Source organism: Lagopus leucura, unplaced genomic scaffold, assembly GCF_019238085.1.
Source record: "Lagopus leucura isolate 7727_CA_CO unplaced genomic scaffold, USGS_WTPT01 Super-Scaffold_100004, whole genome shotgun sequence".
NCBI lineage: Eukaryota > Metazoa > Chordata > Aves > Galliformes > Phasianidae > Lagopus > Lagopus leucura.
In genome coordinates, this window is record NW_024962264.1 from 33,888,398 (window position 1) to 33,894,436 (window position 6,039).

At 52.1% G+C, this 6,039-nt stretch overlaps 1 protein-coding gene across 2 annotated transcripts in view; it reads left to right on the forward strand.

Annotated features, from left to right (window-relative positions):
- NDNF (neuron derived neurotrophic factor) overlaps nt 1-6,039 on the forward strand; it is a 17,583-nt gene that overhangs the window by 554 nt on the left and 10,990 nt on the right. The window contains exon 1 of one of the 2 annotated variants that reach the window (XM_042871606.1): nt 180-328. The exons of the other annotated variant lie outside the window; for it this stretch is intronic. The gene's annotated coding sequence lies outside the window, so the exon portion shown is untranslated. Of the gene's footprint in view, nt 1-179; nt 329-6,039 lie in introns of those variants that run through there. 2 annotated transcript variants of the gene reach the window in all.

Sequence of the window (6,039 nt, forward strand, 5' to 3'; positions counted from 1 at the left end):
CTCCCAACTCCCTTTTTCAAACCAACGCCGCGCTCCCGCCCCCCTCCCCCCAACCTTGCCCCCCCCCCCCCCCCCCGACCCCCGGTTTTGGGACCCTTTTTTTTTTTTTGTTTTTTTTTGTTGGTGTTTTTTTTTTTTTTTTTTTTTTTTTTTTTTTTTTTTTCCTCGCAGGAGGGGTGGGAGGGGAAGGGGCTATAAAGCGCGGAGGGACGGGCAGGACGCAGTCCCCGCTGCAGCCCGTCCCTGCCAGAGAGGGGGTTCGCCAAACACCTCCCCCCCTCCCGAAAAAGCCGGGCCCCGAGGGAGCTCCGTGACGGGACGCAGCAAGGTAAGGCACCGGCACCGGCCACCGGGAGGGAAGGAGGGAGCACCGATCGCCGGCCCCGCCGCCGGCCCCGCCGCCGGCCCCGCCGCCCTCGGCTCCTCCGGGCTCTGCCGCCCTCCCCGCCCGCTGCCAGCCCGGTGCCGCTGCAGCCCCGCCGGGCGGAGCGCATCGGGAGCGCGGCGTTGGAGCGAAAAAGGGAGTTGGGAGGGAACAAAAAAAAGTGACGACCGAAAAAAGTGAGCGCTGGGATGTAAGCTCGAGGATTTGCGTGGATTGCGTTTTTATTTCGGCAGCGCCCAGACAATAGCTACAAAGCGTCGTTTAATCACTTGCAGATACCATTTTGATGCTTCAAACCGCTAAAGCCCGGCACGGCTCCGTGCTCTCTCCGTGTCCCGCTCCCGCCGCCTCCGAGGGGCTCCCGAGCGTCCGCTGCCTCCCCACGAGGGCTTCGTTGTAACACTGCAGGGTATCGCTGCTGTGCGGCGGCCGGGGGAGGGAAGCAGTCCCAGCCCGCGTCCCGCTGGCAGGCAGAGCGGGTGGTACTGGGCGAGCAGCCGGGCAACGCGCTGCCGTTCTGCACTGGGCTGCACTGTAGCACCGCTCAGGGCTTCGTGACTCGGTTTGTGTTAGGCGGAGCCGGCAGAATTATGCGTATGTAAAAGAAGCGTGAGGTGTGGGGTTGAAGTTTTCCCTACCCCAAGTGATTTGTGTGCTCGCAGGGCCCGGCTGGCTGGGGCATAGCCCGGTTCCCATGAGGATAGTGCAGGAGTGTGGGACGCGGGCGGCCCGCACCGCGCTGCGGGGAAGCGGGGAGACAGCTCAGAGGGTCCGGTTTGCCTGCTAGGAACTCGCTGCTCCCAGCTTTCAGAAAAATGGCATTTTGCAGCGCTCCTCATCAGGAGTCTTGTCCTGTGCTGCTGCCATGCAGCAATCAGAGCTGTGGGAGAGGGCTGCCTCCTGCACCACCAAACTCTGGAGCACATAGTGGTGTGGTCAGGGTTCAAAACTTCTTCCTGTTGAAGAAGGAGAAAGCTTTTAAAAGCAGATTTTATGTTCTATTTTCAACATTACCAATCAGAAGTGCTGTTTTGCATGTCCCGCACATACTGTGCGGGTGTATTTGGGATCCCACAGTTGCAGTTCCTCCCCCATTATCAGCTCCTCACATGCTGGATCTCGCCTCTCACAGATGAGAAGCCCCTCTTAATTTAAGAGACCTTTGTAATGCTGCCGATAAAACCTTTCCCACTGCAGCCCAGCCGAACCCTCCCGCTCCCAACATCCCTGTGGCACCTGGCAGCCAGCAGCCTGTGACAAGCACTGGGTGCCACTGGCTCCTGTCACCCCACAGTGCCTCCCCTGCAGAGGTGCCATCGGTCCTGTCATGCCAGGAATGCAGGTCTGGGTGGCAGCAGGCGTGATGTGCCGGGCAGTCCTACGCCACGTGGAATCCCAAGCAATTACTTGCCTGAGCGACCCCGCTGAAATTAATAGGGCCTCTTTTTTTAATTGGAGCCGGCTTTGCGCTGGGATCACCCTGCAGGACTGTTGTGTTGCGGATTGCTCCTTTGGAAGCACAGAGGAGAAGCATTTCACGTTCCTCAGTGTTTATAAATGCAATATGGTGCGAGCTGTCAAGCAAGCTGCTCCGAATCACGCAACGCCTGCGCCCTGCCGGGCTCCACGGCCTGTGCAAGGCCTTGCTCTGTGTCTGACAATCAGTGCTGCCCTGCAGCCCTGCTCAGTTCAGCCCGGCCCATTGGCCACAGTTGGTGGGACTCATGCTCTCAGCAGAAAGCTCATCCCAGTCTTGGGGGGGTCCTGGCCCTGGAACGAGGAGATCAAGGCCTCTGGAGTGTGAAGGCTCTGTGGGGCACGGGGGCTGCCTGGCTCCATGGTGTGCCAGGGTTGCCAGTATGGCAGGATGAGATGTTTATTAAACTCAGCCCCTGCTTTGTCTTCTGCGATTTATGTTCTGAAAGGCTCGTAATAAACAGTTTATTACAGAGAAATCCTGATTTATTTCTGCAAGTGGTTACACCTCGAGGTGGTATCAAACGGTTTTGCAGGAGACCGGCTTGTATGCTTCCTCTGGCAGTTTCAAAGATTGCTAGGAAAATAACCCAGAGCCTACGTGGGTTTGGACAAAGCCAGCCACAATCAGATGTCAGGGTGCATGGGGCTGTCCTGCGGTGGGGCAGTGGGTTCTGTTGCAGAACATCTGTGCACAGGCACAGGTTATGGTATGGCTTTCAGGGATAGCACGTCGTGTTTGGTCTCGTCTCTGTCTTGAAGTCACTAAACTTTATGTGAATAATAAAACCGTAAGCCCATTACTTCACTATTTTCAGGGGGCTATTTTATGGCCTTCTTCGGTATCTTGCCTCTTTCTAGATCTGGTTTTATTTTGTGTGCTGGGTATTTGTCTTTTCACTCCCCAACTTTTTCTATTTTCATTTCTGCGGGAGGCAATTTGCTCATTCATGCCGACAGACACCCTCTGGGTGCCAGCCCTCTGTGCAACCCCGCTGCATATTTTCTGCATTGTAGGTCTAATGAGGGCTGCACACCTCTCATTCAGCCCACTCAGACATTCAGCCCATGTCATTAGTGTGGGGCACTATGGAGCTGCTGCCATTCGGCCACTAATAGTTAACGTGACAGCAGAGCTTGGCTCTCTTTTTTCTGCTTGCTTATAAGCTGTAGAGAAGAAGGGAATGGGGCTCAACAGGAGCACACAGAGAGCCCTAAGTGTGATGTTTCCAGCCAGTACAGTGCTGTGAGGCACTGCACTTTGCTGTCCATTGGGGCATGGTTCTGTGGAATGAAGGGGAAGGAGAAAACCGAGTTATGTCCAAGCGATGCAAATTTTTGGGGTATGACTCGAGTTGTGCTGGAGCTCTATCATGGAGAAGTGAGCATCCTCCTGGAGAAAAGGCAAAAGCCCCACAGAAACTATCCCCAAACTTCGTTTTGCATTGTGACTGAGAATACATTGCTTCCATGGCAGAAATCCTTGTTAGGTCCAGCAGCAATCGTGTCTGTCCAAGAAAACTGCTCCACGGAGTTAATGCTGCTGAGAGAAGCTGGAGGGTCAGGAGAGGTTGCGGCTGAAAATTTCAGTGAGGTGTCATCAGGAGAGGAAGCATTTGCCTTTCGATCGAGAAAAGGGTCAGGAAAATAAATCTGAACTCCGAGAGAGCGTGTCTGAAGGCAGAGGTAAATTGAGAAGAACCGGGATGGTAAATATTAAAAACAAGTTTTCTCCTTCAGAATTCATTTTCTGATGTGCAGCATACAGAGACGGCTGCTATGCTGACGAGAGCTGAACGTGAGCACTGAGCTGTGACAGGGGCTGCCAGAAAATCCGCACGGATGGCTTTCGGCAGGGCATGGCAGTCTGTGCAAGATGGCTAATGTTGTGACTCCAGCCTAAAATGTGTTGGTTTTACTGGGCTGGTCTGGGGATTGTGCTTATCCTGTGAGTGCTGTGCAAGCAGGCAGCAGGCAAAGTGCTCTGAATGCTCAGGTCTGCCAGTCCAGAAAGTGTCTGTGCTGTTGGGCTGTTAGAGGGATGCATTCATGGGATGCTCAAGGGCATGTGGGGCTGGCTGTTCTTGGGACGTGGAGCTGTATGGCTGCTCTGCCTGTGGACTAATTAAACCGTGTCATGGGAGAGACGTTTGCTCATTGTGTGACAGCTGAGATAAGGAGCCATGGTCCTTGCTGAGAGCACCTGGAAGGCGAGAAGCAATAATTTCTCCTTCCCACGTCATTCCCTACTCTGCAGGTCCGGATATGAGTGCCCCTCCATATGACCCCTGCGCGCCCACGAGGTGACACACCACGAGAGCTGCGCTTCCGCTGCAACTTACAGGGGGAGAGCATTGTGCACCTAATTAAGTGAAGTGCATTGGTACCTGGCTTTTTTTTTTTAATTATTTTTATTTTTATTTAAGGAAAGGTAGTGTTAGAGGGGTTGTGACTTTATTAGGGTGAGAAGAATGATACTTTGCAGCTTCCTCACTTCTACCCTTGTCAGTGCCAAAGCACTTCTGCCACAGAGCCTGGTGATGAGAATTGTGGGTTTGGATTACAGAGATTGGGCAGAGTGATGTCCTGGCTGCTGCCTTTTTTTTTAGGGTACGTGGGGAAGCAGCGTTCCTGCTGCTCCTTGTGCTGTTATAGCTGCAGTCAGTTCTCTGTGAGCTTTACCCCCTGAGTAATACTTAACTTGAATATGATTTGTAGGGCTAATAGGATCTCCTTCTTTGGGGAAGACCCTAGGGGCTCTCTCTGACTGATTTTTTCAGTAATGAAGAATAATCATTTAAAACTTACCATTTTGCAGGGAAGATTTAATGTCAGCCCATTAAAACTTTTTAAGACCATTAGAGCACAATTGTTGAAATAATACGTCCTGTGAAAAATAAGCAGTTTCTAAGACCGTTTCACACCATGTGAACAAAGCAGAGCTCGAGTTTAAAGTCCTCTAACTTACAGTTTGAACTGAGCAAGAATAAACATTTTAAAGCAAGATGCAAACACTCCTTGCAGGCACATGGAGCAGGGCTGCAGGCTCAAGGTGGGAGCTGTGCTGCCTTAATTCATGGTGCACACTCCCATCCTCACTCACTTAAGAAAAAGCATTTGCAGGGCTATAAGAAAATGCCTACAATTAGCACTTCAATTCCAGATGCATTCTGTTCCTTCTTTCTCCTATTCTTTCCTGCCAGGCGAGGAGGGACGCTGACCCCAAGAGGGTCTGAGGGCCAGTGTCTGTTTGGACGTCTGCTCATCCGTGGCAGCCTGGCCTGCCACGTGCTCCCTGGGCGGTGGTGGGATGAAGGGCCAGCCTTTGGCCTGCCGGCTGCACAAACAGCCTCTGCTGAGCTGGGACATGGGACTGAGGCCTGCCTATCAGTAAGCTGTTCCCAAAACCCTGCATCACAGCTCTGCAGCTGACCCAGGTGGGGCCATGGTGGTAATGAAGCAGGGTGCAGGGATCTCTGGGAGCCAGAGCCCAAGACGATGGAGAGCCATCTGTGTCCCATGGGTCCTTAGCCGTTGGAGGTGCTAAATGATGATTATGAGCTATGCCGTGGTGTATGTCTGCTCTTCTTCCTGAGGGGCCCTGCTTCCTTCTGAGCATCAGGTGCCTTTGCTGCTCACATTTGTCCCAGTAGTTGATGAGAGAATGGGGAAATCAGGGCTGGTGTCTTCCTGCTTCTCTCTGGGCAAAATTAACCTCACCTGATGGACACTGCATGAAGGTTGGACATATAGGGGAAGCGAAGATCAGGTTTTTTCTGGAATTGTTTGATTGACAGAACAAAGTGACTGCAGGTAGTTGAGTTGGGTGACTCAGAGCTGTTGGCTTTCTGGACCAGCAATTTTCAGAAGTTCACTGAGCTACCTTCTATAGAAACCCGCCTTTTCATTTCCTTCCTCCCTCCCTTTCTCTCTCTCTTTCTCCCTTTCTCTCTCTCTCTCTTTCTTTCTCTCTCTCTTTCTTTCTCTCTCTCTTTCTCTCTTCCTTTCTTCCTTTCTTCCTTTCTTCCTTTCTTCCTTTCTTTCTTCCTTTCTTTCTTTCTTCCTTTCTTCCTTTCTTCCTTTCTTTCTTTCTTTCTTTCTTTCTTTCTTTCTTTCTTTCTTTCTTTCTTTCTTTCTTCCTTTCTTCCTTTCTTCCTTTCTTCCTTTCTTCCTTTCTT